We start from the raw sequence: 25130 nt of genomic DNA, 5'->3' as shown, positions 1-25130 counted from the left end.
TCAGGGGACGTGTATATGGCATCGATTTTAGGAACCGGGAGATGGAAAAAGATGCTTGGTTGGTCCTCCTACTTCAAATTTGGGGCACTGCAGTGTAATCTAATGTGCCACCAGATAGGAGTGGTGTGTTAAGTAGTACTATTCTTATCAGTTTAATCCCTGTTACGTCCCCTATCAGGGGACGTGTATATGGCATCGATTTTATGAACTGGGAGATGGAAAAAGATGCTTGGTCGGTCCTCCTACTTCAAATTTGGGGCACTGCACGTGCAATCTAATGTGCCACCAGATAGGAGTGGTGTGTTAAGTAGTACTATTCTTAGCAGCTTAATCCCTGTTACGTCCCCCTCATCAGACCTTTTTTAGTCGAATGTATTGCCCACTGTCAGTCCCTTCGGGATCCATCCCTCATTCATCTTAATAAAGGTGAGGTAATCTAGACTTTTTTGACCTAGGCAACTCAGCAAAGGAAGCAGCAGCGGGTACAACATAGTTACATAGTTACATAGTTACATGGCTGAAAAGAGACTTGCGTCCATCAAGTTCAGCCTTCCTCACATATGTTTTTGCTGTTGATCCAAAAGAAGGAAAAAAAAAACCAGTTTGAAGCACTTCCAATTTTGCAACTAGCTAGGAAAAAAAATTCCTTCTTGACCCCAGAATGGCAGTCAGATTTATCCTTGGATCAAGCAGTTATTACCCTACATTGAAAGAATATATCCTTGAATATTCTGTTTTTGCAAGTATGCATCTAGTAGCTGTTTGAACATCTGTATGGACTCTGATAAAAACCACTTCTTCAGGCAGAGAATTCCACATCCTGATTGTTCTTACGGTAAAAAAACCTTTCCTTTGCATTATACGAAATCTTCTTTCTTCTAGTCTAAACGCATGACCTCGTGTCCTATGTAAAGTCCGGTTTGTGAATAGATTTCCACACAATGGATTGTATTGGCCCCGAATATATTTGAAAAATTTTATCATATCCCCTCTCAGGCGACGTTTTTCGAAACTAAATAGGTTTAAATTTGTTAACCTTTCTTCATAGCTGATATGTTCCATTCCTTTTATTAATTTTGTAGCCCGCCTCTGCACTTTTTCTAGTGCCATAATATCCTTCTTTAGAACAGGTGCCCAAAATTGCACAGCATATTCAATGTGTGGTCTTACCAGTGATTTATAAAGAGGCAAAATGATATTCTCGTCCCGAGAATGAATGCCCTTTTTCATGCATGACAATACCCTACTGGCCTTGGCCACTGCTGATTGACATTACACATTGTTGCATAGTTTGTTGTCTATAACAATTCCCAAGTCCTTTTTGTGTGTTGTTATCCTTAATTCGCTTCCATTAAGGGTTGCTTGTGTATTCTTTACGCCGAAGTGCATAACTTTGCATTTTTCAACATTACATTACATTTCATCTGCCCAGTACTCCAGTCTATCTAACGCCCTCTTCAGCAAAGTAATATCTTGCTCACATTGTATTATTTTACAAAGTTTTGTGTCATCTGCAAACACTGAAACATGACTTTCAATGTATCAGATCATGTATAAACATGTTAAATAGAAGGGGTCCCAGAACAGACCCCTGAGGGACACCACTTGCCACCTCTGTCCAGCTTGAAAATTTACCATTAACGACAACTCTTTGTACTCTGTTTTTAAGCCAATGTTCTACCCAAGAACAAGCATTTTCATCTAGACCGATTTCCTTGAGTTTGAACACTAATCTTCTGTGTGGAACTGTATCAAATGCCTTGGCAAAGTCCAAATAGATCACATCCACTGCAACACCCTGATCTATACTTCTACTTACTTCTTCGTAGAATGCAATCAAGTTAGTTTGACACGACCTGTGCTTCATAAAACCGTGCTGATTTTTGCTGATAACCATGTTCTTCTCAAGGAATTCTTGAATATAATCCCTTAACAACCTTTCAAATATTTTACCAGCCACAGAAGTTAAGCTCACAGGTGTATAATTTCCAGGCAAGGATTTTGAACCCTTTTTGAATATAGGAACCACATCTGCCTTCCTCCAATCCTCCGGAACACTTCCTGAAAGAAAAGAATCTTGAAAGATTAAAAACAGAGGTTCACTTATTTCTACACTTAGTTCCTTAAGTACACGTGGATGGATACCGTCAGGCCCTGGAGCTTTGTTTATATTAAAGGGACACTCCAGGCACCCAGACCTCTTCTGCTCATTGGAGTGGTCTGGGTGCCAACTCCCACTACCCTTAACCCTGCAAGTGTAATTATTGCAGTTTTTCATAAACTGCAATATTTACATTGCAGGGTTAACTCCACCTCTAGTGGCTGTCTATTAGACAGCCACTAGAGGTCACTTCCTGGGTTCTAGCACAGGTTTCCTGTGCTAGAGCGTCGCTGGACGTCCTCACGCTGTGTGAGGACCTCCAGCGTCGCTCAAAACCCCATAGGAAAGCATTGAAATGATTTTTCAATGCTTTCCTATGGGGAGACGTAATGCGCATGCGCGGAATTTCCACGCATGCGCATTAGGTCTCCTCGGCCGGTGAGCGAGATTAGTCTCGCCCACCGGCCGACGTAATCACTAGGAGGAGCGTCACGGAGGCGGAGACAGCGGCGAGGGACATCGCCGCTGTCCCAGGTAAGTCACTGAAGGGGTTTTCACCCCTTCAGTAACCGGGGATTGGTGGGTGGGAGGGAGAGGGACCCTCCAGTGCCAGAAAAACGGATCGTTTTTCTGGCACTGGAGTTTCCCTTTAACTTTCTTTAGTTGCTGCAGCACCTTGTCTTGAGTTAACCAATTACAATTATTCTGCAAGTTTTTAGTAGCAATCATTTGCACATCTATTGCCATGGGTTCTTCCTTAATATATACAGAGGAGAAATAGTTGTTTAAAATTCAGGCCTTTTCCTGGTTTTCATTGACTAACACCCCTGTTTCAGTTTTTAGTGTACCTACACTTTCATTTTTGGGTTTTTTAGAATTTATGTACTTAAAAGTGCTTTAGGGTTGGTTTTGCACTCTTTAGCTATCATTTTTTCATTTTGAAGTTTAGCAAGTCTAATTGCCTTTTTGCCCGCATTATTTGCTTCCTTATATCTTTTATAAGATGCATCTGATTTGTCCGATTTAAATGCTTTAAATGCCCTTTTCTTATTTTTAATCTCTTGCTGGAGGAGGATGGTGCGTCAAGGTTCCGAGCGGAAGCTGTAGAAGATTGGGTGTCCTGTGTTAGCCAGTCAACTATGTCCTCAGAACTTTTCGAGTTCAGGGTACGTGGCCTCTGAACACTGGGCATTATTCTAGGGCCAAAAGGAATCACATGACATTTGCACAGACGTTATTCGGCATGTGCTAAAACTTTATATAAACCTTTGCACAGACGTTATTCGTCATGCACTATAACCTTATACTAAATAAGACACGGACACAGTTAATTCTGTTGGAGTACAAAGTCCACAGCTTTTATTAATTAAATTATCATAAATTAGCATAATTAACATAATTTAGGGTCATTGTCCAACTATACCTTAAATTACTATACCCCCCACACAGTACCCCTGACAATGACCCTACCAATTGAACAATATATAACCAAATAACAATTAACTTGAAACACGGCCTACCAAAGAGGCCCCACATCATATTGATAACTGTAGGGGTGTACCTCAGACACCCCTACACCCCCAGGTTCGTCGCCACCGAAGAGCTAGAACCAACCAGTCCTTAATTCCATCAGGCCTACACCTCGCCCTGTCCAGTTCAAACTCCACGCCAAATTCCAATTTTTACTATGCCCTGTTCCGCCACAGCACATGGCTTGACCTCCTTAAGCGCATGTGCGACCCCCACCACACCTAAACAGGGCCTGCTCAATACCTTCGTGGAAGCCAAGGTTCAACAAATAATTCCCCACGTCTGACAGGTGTACCCCGTCCCTCCTAAAATACCCAGGCAACATGCCCTCCAACTCCCTGTGCCGCACCACTATGCCCCCAGAACGTCTGATAAAAACTGCCATCATCTTATTAATTTTACCCCTTGATCGAGCTATTGCAGCCGGATCCCTGGCGTGTCTCCACGCAAAGCGCGGAACCATCTCGGACCACACCACCACCACGCCAGGAACCAGCTCCCTCAGCCGATCCACATCCCTTTTCATCCTCCTCACCAACTCCCTTTGGGGAATCCCACCTAAGTCGTTCCCCCCTCCGTGAACCAACACTACATCCGGGACCGACCCACCAACCACTTTTCGAAACAAGAAACTACATAAACTCTGCCAACTAGCGCCCCTAAAACCAAACCAATATAGAGTCACTCGTTCCAATGGAAAGCCCAGCTGTGATCCGCTTCTGCGAACTGCGGCTCTCTTCTCCGCCCAGTACACATACGAGTGGCCCAGCAACCAAACTTCCAAACCTGAAAAGAGACAAAATTAGTGGCAGAAAAAAGGCAACGTCCCCATCCCAAATTCTTGCACCCAAGCAATTACACCAACTTATCCGGCCTTACATACGAGCGGAATCGCACGGATTCCCACCTCCCTATTTGTTTGATCCTCTCGTCCCCCAAACCTAAACGCGCAGCCTCCGTCGCTGCCCCAATGCGAAAAGAGTGCGTCCCAAATTGACTCGGTTCCAGGCCCATCTTCTGCAATCCCATCCTAAAGACCCGCAGAAACTGAAATCGTGACAACGCCGAGCCATCGGCGTGTAAAAAGAAACAACCCTTCCCTTCCGGCCGAACCTCACAGTACCTTGTGCCGCAAGCCACCGGGCAAGCCCCTGATCCTGGCAACTCATACAGCACCACCGCACATCCCTTGCCGTAAACGTCCGTTTTAGACCGGCACAGCCATATCTGCACCCGATCACTACCTATGACCACGTCCTCGAACATCAAACCGCCGTTCCCCAACTTGTTGGCACTCACCAGCTCACTAATGCGAAAAGCACCAAAAAACGCCCAGACAAACGCCCCAGAAAATAGTGCTACTGCGGAAGGGGAATTACACAGATCGATCAACACCCCTAACAGGTTTTGCAAGACCGAAAACGACACTGGCCGCCTCGGGTCCGCGAGCTTCTTACCCCTCTTAAAGCCCTTCAAAGCCTGGCGTATTAGAAAATTCTTCGTAATGTCCTCCCACCCGTTGAACTTGAACAAAAACGCCATGGCAGACATGCACCTATCTATCACGGCCGGTGACGCCTGTTTAGCAAACAAGCGACACAGTACCCACAACAGCACGTCCACCCTCTGCCCCTGCGAACTGTCACCCCCTACCTGCTGTACCGCCTCGTCCCATTCTTTCCAAACCTTGACGTAACCCGACCAAGTGCTCGGCGCCAGAGAATTCTTTATACACTCCCCAAGCATGCGGTCCCGAGCTGCCACATCTCGCCAGGGCAAGCCTGCCCCTGCGCCATAGCTTCCGGCGCCGCTTCCCGAAATCGTTCCCACTGAAAACGAGAAAGCGCATCAGCTACCACATTCAACATACCAGGGATGTGCCTAGCCCTAAACACCAAATTGAAAGACATACAGAGAAGGACAAAACGCCGCAGCAAACACAAAACAGGGGGAGACGACGCCGACAAACTATTGATCGCCTGTACTACCGCCATGTTATCTGAGTGAAATACAATATGCTTGTTGGACAACACCTGTCCCCACAAACTCACCGCTACCACCACCGGGAATAGCTCCAGAAACGCCAGGTTTTTAATCAGCGAGCTCTGCCTCCAGGCCTCAGGCCATGGCTCGGCGCACCTGTGACCCCCCAGGTAAGCCCCAAAGCCTATGCTACCAGAAGCGTCGGTGTATAGACCAACAACCTCCCCTGATGCCGCCGGCTCTCGAAAAATCACCGTCCCATTAAAAGCCTGCAAGAACCGGTCCCACACCATTAAATCCGCCTTCATATCCGCCGAAACCCTGATGTAATGCGACGGCAGTCGCACCTTGCTCGTAGCTTGCGCAAGGCGCCTACAGAAAACCCTCCCCATGGGTATGACCCGGCACGCGAAATTAAGGCTCCCCACCAGCGATTGGAGCCCACGCAGTGTCACCTTCTTGGCCCTCCCTACCGTTGCCACCAGCTCGCGCAGCCGTGATAATTTGTCCCCCGGTAGCCTGCATTCCCATTTACCGGAGTCAATTTCTAAACCCAAAAAACTAAGGCACGTCGTAGGCCCTACCGTCTTGTCCTCTGCCAGGGGAACCCCTACTTTGTGCGCCACCCATTGAAACACGTCCAATATCTGTTTACAACGGTCCGAGTCCCGCGGGCCCACGCAAAGAAAGTCGTCGAGGTAATGCACCACCGCGCCCCCTGCCGACTCCGTCCGCACAACCCACTCCAAGAAGGTACTAAACCTCTCGAAATAGGCGCATGAGATCGAACACCCCATAGGCAGGCACAGGTCAACGAAAAATTCCCCCTCAAAACAGCAACCGAGCAGATGATGGCAGTCCGGGTGTATCGGGAGCAGTCGAAATGCTGCTTCCACATCTACCTTTGCCATCAGCGCACCATGCCCCAGCCTCCGAACCAACTCGACTGCCTTGTCAAATGACGTATAAGAGACGGAGCTAAGGGCCGTGTCGATGTCATCATTCACCGAAGCTCCTTTCGGGTACGATAAATGATGGATCAACCTGAATTTGCCTGCCTCTTTCTTGGGGACCACGCCCAGAGGGGATATTCGCAAATCGGGCAATGGCGGTGACGAGAACGGACCCGCCATCCTCCCCAGTTGTACTTCCTTACCTAGCTTTTCCCGCACTACCTCCGGGTGCTCCCGAACTGACTTGAGATTCCCACATAACGTACCAGGTCCCCTAACTACGTAGGGAATAAAGAACCCCTCCCGAAAACCCCGCCACAAGAAAACAGCATCTTCCCTGTTAACGTATCGCCTTAGCCAAGGCAACATCACGTCTATTTTCACCGGAGACACTCCCAACGGAAGCTGCGGTAGCCGCCGCCCCTGCGGGCCCACCTCCCCCGCCAGACTTACCCTTTTTAAAGCAACGGTTGACACCGTGGGTTCCCCCGCAGCCTGAACATTCGTGCCGGAACCTGCAAGTATTACCCCATTTGCAATGTCCCTCGTTGAACATCCAACAGAAACATTTCTTTTGCCCAGCCGACCCGGCCCCTGAGGCCGCGCCGGCTGCCCCGGGAAAGGGCGCCGTCTTCTGGGCCATCATAAGGCGCATCCATAACGGTAGGTCCATTTGGTCCCACCGCATGCTCGCATTCGCTGCCAGCCGTTGACGAAATTGTTCGTCGTACCTCCACCAAGCCAAACCTCCGTAGGTTCGGTACGCATCTCCTATCCCATCCGAATAACAAAATAGTTCTGAGCAACGCCCTGGAGCCTTCTCCCCGATTACACTAGCTAGAATGCAGAAGGCCCTCAACCAATTCCCAAAGGTCTTAGGTATCTTGCGATACCTCCGCCTTTTTTCTTCCTCCTCCTTTTTGGCATCCTTCTTATCCTCCTCCTTCAAGTCTAAGAACTCCTCTAGGGGAAGGAGGGAAAATATCTCCACAAACTCACCTTTCCATATCTTCTCCTTCACTTCCACTTTTAAATGACATCCGAGGGGACCCGCGAAGGACACGTGCACATTCTGCCGCGCCGCATCAGGGACATCACCCACCTCACGCTCCTCGCCCCCTCCTTCCAACCCAGACAACTCAGCCCCCGCTCCTGACTCACCTCCGCCGGGCGCGGACAACCGTGTCCCCCCGAGCCCCGCCGCCGTGTCCCGACTACTCTCTCGCGCCCACACCTTCCCGAATTGCGCAGGCGACCCCTCCGTCCCAGACCAAGAATCTAAAAATGTTCTTAAATCATTTAACAACTGTCCCGGGTGTCGTGTGTGTGGGAACTCACCACTCGAACCTCTGGCCGCAGCTGGCTGCAGAGGCGCCGTCCTTCCGTCCACCTTTTCAGGCACCGGAGAATCCCGTTGTCGCCGACTCCCATCCGCCTGGACTCGCCTCGAGACCGTAGGGGTATTGCTCCGAGACCTGTAGGGAGAAGGAAATCTGGGTAGTCTGTCCTGAACCGTCCTCACCCGCCTTTCCTCCCTACGTTCCTCCCAATCCCCCTTAGCAACGCTTCGTCTCGCAGGGCGACTGCCCTCACGAGGTGGTCCACTCCACCGATCACTGAGCCTCCCTCCAGGTGAACCTGATCTTCTCCGCTGACTCCTCCTCCCGCTATCCCTGGAATCATGCCTCCTGCAACAGGATCCTGCTACGCTGCACCTGCTCCGCGCAGGTGATCTTTCCCTGCTCCCTGAACTCCTTGTTCTGCTCCTCGAGACGCTGCGCCTGACGCCAGAGAAGCGTCGTTCTGCTCTCCACCCGCTCCCTGCGGCCTCCATGTCATGAAGCTGACCCTGAGAGCGGCCAGATGGGCCCTCTCGCCTACCGCTGACATCCTGAACTAACATAACAGGAGAAGCACCCTGCCCCCCAACTGTCAGTGCCGAGCCTGGCCTCTCCTCGGCCGTCTGCCCCAAGCCAGATTCAGCATCACTATCCTGGCAGACTGCCGTGCGCCCAGACCCACTCGCTTCCTGTGAGGTCCCCTTGTCCCTGCATCTGTCTCCCTGCCCTGCCTCAGCCTGAGACGTCCCTGCCATGACTCCGCTGTCCTGGCTTCCCCCCAAGGCCTGAGGGGCCGTCATATATCCGCCATCACCATCACTCCCCTGCCCTCCAGCACTCGCACTAGTGGCTGACTCACCGGGACGTGTCTGCTTCGTGCCGCCGCTCACATGACCCCCAGCCAGCCTGGCCTCCGTCCCGGCCGTCTTCCGAGATCCGCCCGGACCGTTCCTCCTGCCAGCCGCGGAACCGCGTGGCTTGGATCCTTCCGCCACCGTGCGCTGTACGGCCGTCCTCGCCAGGCCGCTGCCGCGCCCACCGGAGCGAGCCGTGCGCCTGCCTGGCTCTGTTGACCGGGCCTCACCCGGACCGTCGGTCACACCATATCCCGCCGAAGGGCTCCTCCTCCGCCGCGCTGCGGGCCCAGCGCCCGGGCTCAAACGCTGAGGTGGTCTCGTCCTCCTCGCCGGTCGACGGGCCGGTACCGCAGGAGCAGGCCCGGCAGTCCCCAACTGCTGATGAAGCCAATCCAGTCCTCTGTCCTTCACAGCTGCCCGAACACCGTCCAGGATCTCATCGAGCGACGCCATAATCCTGCAGAAACGACAAAGAAAAAGAACCTCGCCGACCTGACACAATTTCCAGGTAAGAGAGGCTCTGGTTAAAATGGCCCCTATTCTAAAATGGCTGCTCTTTATACTCCCTGTCTCCGCCCCCAAGCACCATTAAACTAATCCAACCCCCAAACACTAGCACCTGCCCACTCCCTGGCTCTGTCAAGGCCCACTCCTCCTACTGCGTTGTTCCATGGGCTTCAGCACCACGACCACGACGGCCCCTGCAGGGTGGCCTGCCTCTGCCTGTCATTTTTTTTTCAATTGGTGGTACTATGCGTGCAAGCTACTGTGACAACAGATATGAGTGGCACTGTGCACTGGCAGAAGTTGGCAGAGTAGCCGCTGTAGGCCTGACACACACGCTTGCAGACAACTAACTGCTATTCAATCTATTACAGTCAATTTTTTTTTTTTTTTTTTAAATGTACACTACTGTTACACCAGATATAAGTTGCACTGGTGTGACACTGTGCCCTGGCAGGTCCTGAAACGCACACGTGTGAAGGAAACTGACTGCTATTATTTCACAGTCAAATTTCTAGTTTTTTTTTTTTTTATGTACACTACTGTTACACCAGATATGAGTTGCACTGGTGTGACACTGTGCCCTGGCAGGCCCTGAAACGCACACGTGTGAAGGAAACTGACTGCTTTTATATTACAGTCAAAAAAGTTTTTTTTTTTTAATAAATGCAAGCTATTGTGACACCAGATATGAGTGGTGGCACTGGGCAAGTGGGCACAGTATACGCTGTGATCCGGACACACACGCTGGCAGGCAGGCAACTGCAATTAGATTACACAGGAAAAAAATAAAAAAAAGCAGACTGATGTTCTATAAAAAGGGCTTTTTGGGGTGCTGTCCTTACAGCAGAGATCAGATGAGTCCTTCAGGACTGTAGTGGACACTGAATACACTAGCCTAGCTATCGATTTCCCTATTAAATCAGCAGCAGCTACACTGTCCCTCCTCTCACTAAGAATGCAGCTTCCGGGGGGCGGGGCCTAGCTGTCATGGAGGAAAGACGCACTTCGTGTGAGCTCCCTCAATATCTCACTTTAAGCAGCTATCAACAAGCGAATTTCACCCCAGAAGGGGATGACCCAACAATATTGCTCCTACCTGACCGACCCGACATGCTTAATAGCGGTCAGCAACTCGACAGAGTCTTACTTACCTCCGCGTGGCAAGTGTGGCCTGGTGCTCACCGGGCGGGAGAGGCGGCCGATCTCACGATCCTGGGATGCCCAGGAGCAGCTACTTCCCGGCAGGAGCTCCATTACCCCCCCCTCGGACCGGTGGGGGTTATCCCGGTCCACCCCTGAGAGGCTGTCTGGAGCTAATGGACGCACAGAGCACAGCCGCCCAGGCTGACATACTCATCTGCGACTCTCCCAATATGGCAGCAGCCACGTGTCCTCCTGGTACCAGCAAAGCATGGCAGGATATTGAGTCTAAGCTGGACAGACTCTTTAATCAATTTTGGAAGCAAATAACAAGCAGGAAGCCCCAACAAGCTCCACCACAGCCCCAACAATCTCCACCACAGCTAAGCGAAGCAATCCCCATTAAAATCCACCAACGCAAAAGGCGTTGAAGACGGGACCTGCCCCACGTCAAGCACTCACCTCCACCTTAAGCCACCACAATCCCGCACCGGACGTGAAGCACCACCGAGACAGATCCGACCACCCGACAAAACAAGCTTCCACCCCCTCAAGCCGCAAACCCGGCACTCAGCCAGAGACTTGCCTTTGTTGTTCCAAGTATCAGGGACTCCCAGGGTCTGCACCTGGCACCCAGAAGGGATCGGATGAGCACAAGCAGTAAACAGCAGCCTGCCAAGCATGTCCCACTATAGCCGATCCTCCACACCATGCCTTTGATCACATGAACTGCTTTCTGCACATTAACTAATCGTAAAGTAGCAAGCATTTAAACATGTCATTATTTCACCTCTTAAAGAGTCTATTGCCGTAGTTCCTTACATGCCTTTACCTTAACCGTTCATGTATTATGTTATTCACTAGTCTCATCTCATGGGGTGACTCACACTTGATTTATAACTAGTGGTGGAACAGCTGATATAAATACACAGTTGATAACGTGCAAGCTACACCCTAAACATGACAGCCATCTTTCACAACAATGTACTGCTATATACTCATACCCTCAGTGCAACTAGCCATGATATACGCACGTTCAGCCTAGCATGCTCAAATATAACACACTTCTGTCTAAAAAAAAAAAAAAAAAAGAATGCAGCTTCCGAATGAATCTAAAATGGATGCTGTCCAGGAGGTGGGAGGGTCTGGGAGGGAGGGTCTGCTGCTGATTGGCTGGAATGTGTCTGCTGAGTGTGAGTTACAGGGTCAAAGTTTACTCAATGATGATGAATAGGGGGCGGACCAAACATCGCATATGTGCGCCGTCTGTGGCGAATGCGAACAAGCTATGTTCGCCAGGAACTATTCGCCAGCGAACTATTCGGGACATCTCTATTGTCTAACTTTTCTCTGGACCAAACTATTGTTTATAACTATATACTAAGTGCTGTAAGCAGCAGACACCAGAACCTTCTCCTTTGGCCTATTCTCCCCCCATTTTAATAAAAAAAAAAATTAAATTAGTTATTTATCAGTTCATTTTTATATTTTTTTTTATGTACACTACTGTTACACCAGATATGAGTTGCACTGGTGTGACACTGTGCCCTGGCAGGCCCTGAAACGCACACGTGTGAAGGAAACTGACTGCTTTTATATTACAGTCAAATTTTTTTTTTTTTTTTATAAATGCAAGCTATTGTGACACCAGATATGAGTGGTGGCACTGGGCAAGTGGGCACAGTATACGCTGTGATCCGGACACACACGCTGGCAGGCAGGCAACTGCAATTAGATTACACAGGAAAAAAATAAAAAAAAGCAGACTGATGTTCTAGGCCTAAAAAGGGCTTTTTGGGGTGCTGTCCTTACAGCAGAGATCAGATGAGTCCTTCAGGACTGTAGTGGACACTGAATACACTAGCCTAGCTATCGATTTCCCTATTAAATCAGCAGCAGCTACACTGTCCCTCCTCTCACTAAGAATGCAGCTTCCGGGGGGCGGGGCCTAGCTGTCATGGAGGAAAGACGCACTTCGTGTGAGCTCCCTCAATATCTCACTTTAAGCAGCTATCAACAAGCGAATTTCACCCCAGAAGGGGATGACCCAACAATGTTGCTCCTACCTGACCGACCCGACATGCTTAATAGCGGTCAGCAACTCGACAGAGTCTTACTTACCTCCGCGTGGCAAGTGTGGCCTGGTGCTCACCGGGCGGGAGAGGCGGCCGATCTCACGATCCTGGGATGCCCAGGAGCAGCTACTTCCCGGCAGGAGCTCCATTACCCCCCCCTCGGACCGGTGGGGGTTATCCCGGTCCACCCCTGAGAGGCTGTCTGGAGCTAATGGACGCACAGAGCACAGCCGCCCAGGCTGACATACTCATCTGCGACTCTCCCAATATGGCAGCAGCCACGTGTCCTCCTGGTACCAGCAAAGCATGGCAGGATATTGAGTCTAAGCTGGACAGACTCTTTAATCAATTTTGGAAGCAAATAACAAGCAGGAAGCCCCAACAAGCTCCACCACAGCCCCAACAATCTCCACCACAGCTAAGCGAAGCAATCCCCATTAAAATCCACCAACGCAAAAGGCGTTGAAGACGGGACCGGAGGCACAAACAGAAATGCAGAGCCTGCCCCACGTCAAGCACTCACCTCCACCTTAAGCCACCACAATCCCGCACCGGACGTGAAGCACCACCGAGACAGATCCGACCACCCGACAAAACAAGCTTCCACCCCCTCAAGCCGCGAACCCGGCACTCAGCCAGAGACTTGCCTTTGTTGTTCCAGGTATCAGGGACTCCCAGGGTCTGCACCTGGCACCCAGAAGGGATCGGATGAGCACAAGCAGTAAACAGCAGCCTGCCAAGCATGTCCCACTATAGCCGATCCTCCACACCATGCCTTTGATCACATGAACTGCTTTCTGCACATTAACTAATCGTAAAGTAGCAAGCATTTAAACGTCATTATTTCACCTCTTAAAGAGTCTATTGCCGTAGTTCCTTACATGCCTTTACCTTAACCGTTCATGTATTATGTTATTCACTAGTCTCATCTCATGGGGTGACTCACACTTGATTTATAACTAGTGGTGGAACAGCTGATATAAATACACAGTTGATAACGTGCAAGCTACACCCTAAACATGACAGCCATCTTTCACAACAATGTACTGCTATATACTCATACCCTCAGTGCAACTAGCCATGATATACGCACGTTCAGCCTAGCATGCTCAAATATAACACACTTCTGTCTAAAAAAAAAAAAAAAAAGAATGCAGCTTCCGAATGAATCTAAAATGGATGCTGTCCAGGAGGTGGCAGGGTCTGGGAGGGAGGGTCTGCTGCTGATTGGCTGGAATGTGTCTGCTGAGTGTGAGTTACAGGGTCAAAGTTTACTCAATGATGATGAATAGGGGGCGGACCAAACATCGCATATGTGCGCCGTCTGTGACGAACGCGAACAAGCTATGTTCGCCAGGAACTATTCGCCAGCGAACTATTCGGGACATCTCTATTGTCTAACTTTTCTCTGGACCAAACTATTGTTTATAACTATATACTAAGTGCTGTAAGCAGCAGACACCAGAACCTTCTCCTTTGGCCTATTCTCCCCCCATTTTAATAAAAAAAAAAATTAAATTCGTTATTTATCAGTTCATTCATATAGAGTTACACACTTTTTAAGAGATCGAGACGATCAATGGGTATAACACACAGTGTGGTGCTGTAGGTGCGGAGGTTCAGAGCATTCCACATTGGATAACATACAAGTTTATATGGCATATATACTTTGGTGTCAGCATTTGAAAATTAGGTTAGCAGGGCTAGCGTGCCTGTGCAGTTTGTGCTTAGAAGTATGTAATTTGTCCGCTTGCCTATGTAATTGTGTACCTTGAACTGTTAGAGCAGTTTGAGGGGTGACCTGAACAAATCCTCATTGCTCACTAGTGGTGACATGTCTCAAGAACTCAATGAACTTTATTTTTGTTTTTTAAGAGAAAGCAAAGTGAGTATCATAAGAGGGACAAGAGTGTATTCCCCCCTTTTTTGATTCTGGGATCCAGCATCTGTAAAGCAAGCATTATACCATACCTGTTGAAAACACGTCTTCTGAATTGTTCTTATACTATATTAGTTTGTTGATGGTATTTGTATTCTTTCATTTTCTCTTTATTGTTTTTTTTTTTTTGGTTTTATATTTTTTGCCCCATTATTTTCTGTTTTTACAGTTTTGCTCCATTTTTTGTTTTTTTTTGTGTGTCTAATTCTTTTACTTTTAGATTTTCCTTTTTTATTTTTCCTTGTCTGTTTTTCTTTTTTTTGGAGCTAACCCAGAAATGTTATTTCAACATAAAGAGTTTTCTTTATTGATTGATTTTTAATTTTTTGTAGTTTACCCCTATTTTCTTTATTTAGAGTGGCTCATGGTCTATGTTTGTTACAGTAGTAATCTGCGCTTAATATGGGGTGTATACAAACAAATATTTTGTTTGTTTCATTTTCTCGTTTTAAAAAACAATCTTTTTATTTTTTTCCATTTATTTTTGTATTTGGACAGGATGTTAAGGGCCTAAATAATCAAAACTGTATTGCATTGTTAATAACTTATCTGTAATTACTGGACTGTTTCAAAACATTGTCCTGCTGCTGGGGAGGGGCGTCACCTTTCAATGGCTATCTGATGCACACATTGCTACTGGGGAGAGGTGCCAACCACACCTTCCCCCTGGTCCTCACTTTGCCACTGGGGAGTGGTGTTACCCAAAGTCACCATCTACAGCCAGGAATGTGTATTGGCTGCATAGTCCCTTTGGCACTGACTTCACCTTTGTGCTTTTGATACCGGAGAAACTGACGGAAGCCAAGCACAGAGAGATGGACACAGGTTTCTTCAGGAAGGAAGAGATTCTTTATTGGATCACCGATCGGGACTCAGAGGGACTAGCGTCACCAAAATACAGCAAAGTCTGAGCCCCGGACAATAGTGCAGGCTCCTTATATAGGCATATAACTCCTCCCATATTAAGCTCCACCCGCACATTCCCTTGACCAATCAACACAAATAAGAATTAACTTCCTGTTTGACCGCATGGCTTGTCCAGCACAATGGAGGAGGGGGAATACTATATCCTGTATTCTTGCACATGCTCCGTACACTACTGATCGTATCTTGCCTCGTGCAACCAACTGATCGATACGTCAGCATATGCACGTACACATGCCACGTGGCAATCTCGGCCTACTAAATTTATTTTTACCGAGATTCCACCACATTCCCCCCTTTGATGCCTCTTGATATTTTACAATTACTTGAGGCATCACATAACCTTGGTTTGCTTACACCGCAAGTTACCTTGAACCAGACCAGACTTATCTTATGATGTGAATCTTTTCAACACTCATCTTCCTGCATAGTTTCTCCCTGATCTAAAGCCTTATACTTATATATGGCCATTATCTGTGCAGCAGCCTTCCTCTCTGCTATAGTTCCTATCAGGCTTTGCACAGACCTAACTACTAAGGGTATAAGACACGGCAGGAGTAGACACAACATTAAAATTAGTAGAACTCCACCTACCACTGCCTTAAGCCCTCCAAACCACTCATACCAGCTACCAAACCAACTACTTGGATTATATCCTTTCCATACCTGAGTAGGCACATGTGCTAGTTTAACCATATGGCTAGTAAGCTCAGCTATTGCTTGCCCTTCGTCATCTATTTGAAGACAGCAATTGCTTAGGTTAAACTTCCCACATACACCTCCCTCTACTGCCAAAAGGTAATCCAAGGCTAATCTATTTTGGTAGACTGCGGTCCTCATCCTGGTGTTATGCTTCGCTAGAAGATTGAGCGCCTGTGATGTCTCATTAGTGATAATCTCAACCACCGCCTGTAACCTTATAATGCGGTTGAGCATATAAATAGGGGTTCTGTAACCAAAGGTACCATCCTCAGCCCACGTGGCTGGCCCATAATAATCTATGATACGCTGGGGAGGCCATTCGTTATCTTCCCAGGTGCCTATCTCTATGGGTCCCCTTTTCTTCCTATGATTCACATCATACACTTTAACACCTAAAGTCTCACCTGTTTCAATCGGTAACAAGAAGAAGGATGGTTTGAGCATACCCAACACACATGCCCCTTCCCAGTCCTGTGGCAACTCCGAATAGGCTTTCTTACCACAGATCCAGTACAAATTTGCTGGGGCTCTCCAGGTTGATGTGATGGATAGATCAAACCACACATCCTTTAAATTGGCATATCTAGCAAACGGGTTTAATGGTTCTGAGACATTTGAAGCCGACCACCAAGTTGTATTCTTTGTATCATCATCATAAGCTTTTTGCCCTAGACAAGTTAATTCTCCTACAGAAGTATTATACATTATTCCTTTCCTTGCTATGCAAACATAACCTATGATGGAGGTCTTTAATCTCCACTCAGATTTACCTCTAACACTCATATGATAATCGGCTTGTGTAGATATTAGTTGGTCAACTGCCTCAGAACCGGACATTACCTCCTTTGCTTCCCAAGGCCATTGGTCTCCCATGTTAGTACCTCCACACACGTAGCAGTTGGTAACATTAAGACTACCGGCAATACTTTCAGCTAAATCGATGAACAGGTTTTTAGCGTTATGGGGGATCTTATTATCTATACTCATCTCTTCATAAAAGGAATGGTACACTTGATGAGTCTGGGAGGATACCGTATCAGTCTCTATCCCTATAAACAATATTGTCCCAGGATCTAAACCAGTCCCGTATATCTGAAACCCAAATAAATTGCCATATTTGTCTAAGAATTTGTCGGGGTTATTTATAAATATATGGATGGGATTACATTCCATAGACTTACAATATGGGCTAGTCGGCAACTTCGTCACTATCATGTCTTTATCTACTGTCTGTCCCCAAGTCGCCCACCCCACACAAGACCAATATGGACAAAAGTTATAATCTTTATTTGGGCATCTAGGACTCACATATTTATTTTTACTACTGGGACAAATATATTTATCATTAGACCCATACGTCCTCTCCCATCTAAGATCCCCACATACATTCCACGGCTTTCTACCACTCGATATCGCTTTACACGCATCAAATAGCAGAACACCCGAAGAATGTATGGATTCTAACACCGTTTTATTAATTAGGGTCCCCTGAGGATCTCCATTCCTGAGAGTCAACCAAATTGTACGAGGTTGATACTCCGGACTGAAGCACTTAGGTTCTCCTACTCCTAAATGGCACACACTATAGTCTATATTTAAGTATCTACATCTCGATACATCTCCTTTACACTCGTATTGTGAATGCCAGATTAGGGTTTGAGAAATATGGTTACCTGTTCTCGTAGTCTTAATGCATACCTCACAGCTAGGAGTGTCGGTACCTCTACCTTCCTGAATATAAAAACACATATAAATAAACACTATCAAAAGCACATCTTTCGCCGTCATCCTCAGTCTTCGTCCGTGCGATGGCGCCTCAGCTTCCAGGATGTGAGGGGCTGCAGGGAATGGAGTTCTGCTCATCTTCACAGGTGTCCCTTCGAGACTTTCCTGGCTTATACACTATATGTTGGTGAGCGGACAGCTTTATTATGGCCGTCTAAACACTCACTACCTGTAACAATAAGATTTTGTAATCCACACGATTCCTCGTTACTCTGACTGAGTAGTGCGTTTTAACCGGATCTTGCAGGGATTCTCTGGATCTGCTGTAACTTGCCAAGAATCGACTGCTGCTGGTTTAACCCTGGAGTGATGTATCCACGGAGTCACTTCTGCTACTTTTATTGCTGTAGGGGTAGATAAAAGAACAACATAAGGACCTCTCCACTTGGGCCCTAACGGTACATTATTCCACTCTTTAATCCACACTTGATCTCCTGGATGATAACTATGAACAGGGGGATAAATATTCACAGGTAATCTATCTTGTACCCATTTCTGTACCTCCTCCATAGTCTTACCCAACTCTACAACCTGCTGCCGAGTAATTCCTTCTCCCAACTGACTCAAGTCCCCCCTTAAGTTACCAAGTACGGGAGGTGGTCGCCCATACAGGATTTCAAAAGGAGAGAGGCCCATCCTTCTGGTAGGGGTACTGCGGATTCGCAATAAAGCTATAGGTAAGAGAACGTTCCACTTAAGTTGGGTTTCCTGACACATTTTAGCCAACTGGTTCTTTATAGTTCTGTTCATTCTCTCTACCTTACCAGAACTCTGGGGTCTATATGCAGTATGAAGCCTCCACTTTATACCAAGCATATGAGTCAGTTGTTGTAGGCACTGGTGAACAAAAGCTGGACCATTGTCCGATCCTATAGAACAGGGTAGTCCATATCGGGGTATTATTTCTCGTAGCAGGAATCTCACAACTTCTCCTGCTTTCTCTGTACGAGTAGGACATGCTTCTACCCAGCCTGAATAGGTGCACACAATTACCAGCAGGTAACGATGTCCACCCGACTTAGGCATCACTGTAAAGTCTATTTGTAGATCGGACATGGGGAGTCCCCCCATAAACTGGACTCCTGGTGGCTTTACTGGTCCTTGTCTTGCATTATTTTTAGCACACGTTACACATCTACGTACAATGGCCTGAGTCAAGTTGGACAATCTTGGTATGTAGAAATGTTTTCTAAGAGATTCTTCAGTACTGTCTCTCCCAGAATGTGTCCCGTTATGATAGTTTTGGACAATTTCTACTGCTAGTGATGCTGGTATAACTATTCTTCCATCTTCTAGCTGATACCACTTGTTCTCCAGATACTTTCCCGGTTCAGTCTTTAACCACTCCTCTTCTTGAGCTGTATAAACTGGAGTCCATTGGGACAGTGGAGTTGGTATAAGAGCAGCTATATGCCCCACATACTCCTGTCTTCCTGATTCAGCAGCACGCTTAGCTGCACTATCTGCCATCCGATTTCCCTTGGTTACATCACCATCACCTCTCAGATGTGCTCGACAATGTATGATACCGACTTCTTTCGGCTCCCACACTGCTTCCAATAGTTGTAGGATTTCAGCTGCGTACTTGATCTCTTTGCCTTCTGAATTCAGTAGTCCTCTTTCTTTATACAAAGCTCCGTGGGCATGAGTGGTTAAAAACGCATACTTAGAGTCAGTATAGATATTCACTCTTAAACCTTCAGCCAATTGTAACGCTCGTGTCAGTGCTATCAATTCTGCCTTTTGTGCTGATGTTCCTTTCGCCAGTGGCCGAGCTTCTATTACCTTGTCTATGGTTGTTACTGCATATCCTGCATAGCGGATCCCTTCTTTCACATAACTACTGCCGTCTGTATAATATTGAACATCGGGGTTCTGGATGGGAAAATCACGAAGATCTGGTCTACTTGAGAATACTTCATCCATTACTTCCAAACAATCATGTTGACTTTCAGTAGGTTGTGGCAAAAGGGTAGCTGGATTTAAGGTGTTTACAGTCTCTAAATGCACTCTTGGGTTTTCACACAACATTGCTTGATACTTGGTCATACGGCTGTTACTAAACCAATGATTTCCTTTGTAATCCAACAACGTCTGTACTGCATGTGGGACTCGTACATAAAGTTCTTGACCCAGAGTGAGTTTATCGGCTTCAGCTACTAGCAGGGCGGCTGCAGCTACGGCTCTTAGACAAGGTGGAAGTCCGCTGGCCACTGCATCCAATTGTTTAGACATGTAGGCAACAGGTCTTTGCCATGATCCCAAGTACTGTGTCAATACTCCCACAGCCATTCTTCTTTGCTCGTGTACATACAGGTAGAATGGTCGTGTGTGATCAGGTAGACCTAATGCTGGGGCACTCATCAAAGCCTTCTTCACATCTTCAAATGCCGTTTGCTGTTCTTGGGTCCATAGGAAGGGGTCGTGCTCTGTACCTTTGATAGCTGCGTACAGAGGTTTTGCCAGTATCGCATAGCTGGGAATCCATATCCTACAGAAGCCTGCTGCCCCCAAGAATTCTCGCACTTGTCTTCTATTCTTGGGTACTGGTATTTGGCAGACAGCTTCTTTTCTCTCTGGCCCCATAATTCTTTGACCTTCAGAGATATGGAATCCCAGATACTTAACAGTTGGCAAACACAACTGAGCCTTCTTTCTAGACACCTTGTATCCTGCCTTCCAGAGAATGTGTAGTAGATCGTGCGTTGCTTGCTGACAGATTTCTTTTGTAACTGCTGCTATCAACAAGTCATCTACATATTGTAACAATACACACTCTCCTGGGATGGACTCGAAATCCAATAGATCTTGACTTAGGGCCGAACCAAATAGGGTAGGTGAATTTTTAAACCCTTGGGGCAGTCTTGTCCAAGTCATTTGGCGTTTTGAGCCCGTTACAGCGTTCTCCCATTGGAAAGCGAAAATACATTGACTTTCTGCGGCAATTCGGAGGCAAAAGAAGGCATCTTTGAGGTCTAAAACTGTGAAGTAAGTAGCCCCGCCCGGAATTAGAGCAAGCAGGTTATATGGATTGGGTACAACTGGATGTATACTAACAACCGCATCATTTACTGCTCTTAAGTCCTGCACAGGTCGATACTCATCTGTGCCGGGCTTTTGAACAGGCAGCAATGGGGTGTTCCAGGGGGAAGTACAGAATTTTAGGATACCATACCGTATGAATTTATACAGATAGGATTGGATGTTCTTCTTAGCCTTCTGCGGGATGTGGTATTGTCTCAGGCTCACTGGATAAACCCCATGTTTAAGTTCAATTTTTATAGGTGGAATATTGCGGGCCAGTCCTGGTGGGTTGTTCTCTGCCCAAACTCCTGGTATGTTAAATAATGTCTCATCACTCCTAGGGTTTTGGCTAGTCAACACTGTATAAAGTCGCCACTCTTCTTCCTTTGGTATGGATAAAGTCATAATACCTGAAGGTCCATTAAACTTTAAAGATGTTGTTCCATCTGGTAGGAACGTAATCTGCGCTTGTAATTTGGATAGCATATCACGTCCCAGCAATTGGACTGGACATTCAGGCATATAAAGGAATTGGTGTTTTACTACGTGGCCTCCCAATGTACAGAGTCGACTTTTAAGAACCGGTTTTTCAGCACTTCTTCCAGTTGCTCCTATCACAGTAATAGTCCTTCCAGATGGAGGAGCAACTAGATTAGTCACCACTGAATGTTCAGCACCAGTGTCGATCATGAACGCACTCCTTTTCCCCCCTATTGATACATCGACCATAGGCTCCGCTCGACCAAGGGGGATGGAGCCCGGTCGGTATCAATAGTCCTCCATGACCGTGTCAGCCAATCCTACGAAGTCCCTACCTTCTCTATCGCGGGACCTTTGCGCTGCTGGAATATACCTATCCTCCCTAACACTTCCTCTGTAACCATTATTCCCTCTATAACCATTACTCCCTCCGGGGCCTCCTCTACCTCTCGCTCTGCCTCTAAAGTTTCCGAAACCTGTCCTAGGTCTGTCTTTCTCAGACTGTTCCCTTCGCGGACACTCATTTCTCCAATGCCCTTCTTCCCTACAGTAAGCGCACTGATTTCTATTTAGAGGTTCCTCATTCCATCTACTATCGCCTCTATCTGGGCCCCGTCTATCTACGCCTGCAATCGCTACCGCTAGCATATCAGCCTTTTTACGCATCTTGCGCTCCTCCTCTTTCTTGCTTTCTGTTTCCCTATTCATATACACCTTATTTGCTACCTCCATTAGTTGGGTGATTGACATACCTGCAAACCCTTCTAGCTTTTGTAGCTTGCGCTTAATATCTCCGTAAGCTTGGCTGACAAAGGCGGAGTTCACCATTCGGGAATTGTCTGCGTCTTCCGGATTAAAGGGGGTGTACAAACGGTACGCCTCCAATAATCGGTCATAAAAGACACTGGGCGCTTCATCGCTTTTCTGAATCACCTCAACTGTCTTTGACATATTAATAGCCTTCTTTCCTCCGGCTTTCATGCCAGCAATTATAGCGTCTCTATAGGCTCTGAGTTGAACCATATCAGCACCATTTACGTTCCAATCGGGATCGGTGTTGGGATAGTGTGTTGCGGCCCATGCTGCTGGATTGGCTTGGTTCAAAGCACGGGCTCTATCCTCTAGTGCTTTAATGGCTGCTTGATTTATTCTTGTCCTTTCCTCATTGTTAAATAAAGTCATTAATAACTGCTGGCAATCAGCCCATGTCGGATTATGCGTCTGTACTATTGAGGTGAACAGATCAGTCATAGCTTGTGGTTTCTCAGTATACGAGGAATTGTGGGTCTTCCAGTTTAAAAGATCGGTTGTAGTGAAGGGAACATATACGAAGACAGGGTCAGCTTGTGCCATTTGGCCTGCGGCATTAATATAGGCTGACCCGGGATTCAGACAAAGAGGCATCTGATAGTGTCTCAATTGTTGGGCACCAGTCAACTGTCGGGTCTGTATGGGGCTACGTGGAGGGGCGTCAGTCATGGGTTCCAGTCGGGGGGAAATAGGGTATGGGGATGTGGGAGTTTGGTTTTGGGAAAAAGAGGTAAATAAAACACTTCGGGCCGAGCTAGATGAAGCTTGACCGGAAGTCTGAAGTGGCGCCAAATCAGGATATTCATTTTTAATGGAGGTTGGTCTATCTGGTTCCGGAAGGGGAGATTTAGTACGAGGGGGGGTGGATCCTGCACTAGAGGAGGAAGCGGAAGTGGATGGGGGTAGTGAGGGAAGGGTTGCAGGACTTCCTGTATTTGCGTCACTTCCTCTTACCGGAAAGTAAGGGGGCGGCAAAGGGATCTCGGACTCAGGGGGCGTGTCCAAAATGGGCCTAACACCGGCCCTAGTGGACGAACAAGTCCTAGCTACCATGAGGCGACACTGTTCCTCGTGGCATGTCCGGAGCCATTTTGGCGAGTCATTTACGGCCTGTCTCCAACAATCAATATAAGGAAACTGGCCGTAAAGTTCAGGCCTACCCGATACAGCCACGTGTAAGCGCTGTACCAGAGTTGGATCCAAACTGCCACGTGGCGGCCATGCCGCAACCAAAGTAGGCCACTCCCTAGTGCACAAAGTGACCAAACGTACAGGAGACATCTTTACCCCAAAATCACAAATTTTGAATCCCTTTTTAAAATTCTTAACCATACATCCTAAGGGATCCGGAATCGTTGACTGCGACGCACCCATATTTAACAGTGGAACGTCGTCGACAACGATTACTATACACGCGTACTATTCAACAGTCACACCCGTTTCCTCTGGCAACAGCACCACGTGGTACGGTTACCAAGTGAAACGTACACAATAACAATAAACACTCAGGGAATTCCCGTACACACACAGCTGCTACACCAGTCACTATATAATCAATATTATGCCCTTTGGCGTAACTATACAGTCACCCACGCTATAATTCTCTATATACGAATTACCCGTCTATAACACACCCCAGTAACATCGTCTTTTACAAATAGCGGTTACAGTACGGTTAGCATAGGTCAAAGCACAGGTTAAGGTCACAATACAATTATTAGTGGTTATGGTGTTAAAACATGCAATGGACGACAATGATTAGTACTTATTATACAATGTCAGTAAATATACAGGGTTATGGTACCGTGCACTATGATACAGCAACACACTATTAACACTCTCGCTAGACGGCTGAGCTCGCGCTATCTAACAAGATATACACTTTACTAACAATCGCTAACACATTTACAATTCCCAACTAAACTATTGGCCAGTACCTTGAATGGACTACCTAAAAACAATCTACATACGTTTTGGTTAGCCACACTGCCCAATCACCACATATATAGCGAGCTAGAGGACCGAATTTACACAGACGCCTCTTAGTCGTACTATCAAAAGTCTAGTGGGTTCCAAATTTACACGCCTTCCCACTTAGCCCAGATAGGATGAGAACTAGCGAACCGGATTTACACAGACGCCGCTTAGTCTCCCGGTCCCTCCGACCTAGCGAACAAAATATACACCCTAGAACGCTAGTCTAGACAAGACACCGGTGTCCGGCTAGGGCTTATTTTACACCAGAGCGCCCTGCCTGACTAACCAAATCAAACGGTCTGACTAAAGAGCGTTCGATCGAGCGGTGCGCCTTCGCTCCTTCCCTCCGACAGAGGGGGCAGATACAGATTCAAAAACCCCTTTGGGCCTACCGCACAATCGGTATACCCCTAGCGGGTCCTGCCGTCTAAAACAGCAGTTGTCTTACCTCCTCGTTCCTGAACCTGAGTTCACACTCATCGACGGGGACACCCCAGCACTTCTCACGTAGAGGCCGATGATCTCCTGGACAACAGACCAGTGGCGCCGAGACGAAGGGAAGTCCACGCAGAAGTTCAGGGGTGTAGCCGTAGAGAACGTGGGCAAAGATAGACCGTCTCACGCCTCTGCCTCTCAGCTACCGTTGAACGATGAGCTTCCCGGCCAATGCACCAAATGATACCGGAGAAACTGACGGAAGCCAAGCACAGAGAGATGGACACAGGTTTCTTCAGGAAGGAAGAGATTCTTTATTGGATCACCGATCGGGACTCAGAGGGACTAGCGTCACCAAAATACAGCAAAGTCTGAGCCCCGGACAATAGTGCAGGCTCCTTATATAGGCATATAACTCCTCCCATATTAAGCTCCACCCGCACATTCCCTTGACCAATCAACACAAATAAGAATTAACTTCCTGTTTGACCGCATGGCTTGTCCAGCACAATGGAGGAGGGGGAATACTATATCCTGTATTCTTGCACATGCTCCGTACACTACTGAT

The sequence above is a fragment of the Pelobates fuscus genome, chromosome 7 (assembly GCF_036172605.1).
Source record: "Pelobates fuscus isolate aPelFus1 chromosome 7, aPelFus1.pri, whole genome shotgun sequence".
Taxonomy (NCBI): domain Eukaryota; kingdom Metazoa; phylum Chordata; class Amphibia; order Anura; family Pelobatidae; genus Pelobates; species Pelobates fuscus.
This window is presented reverse-complemented; position numbering follows the sequence as displayed.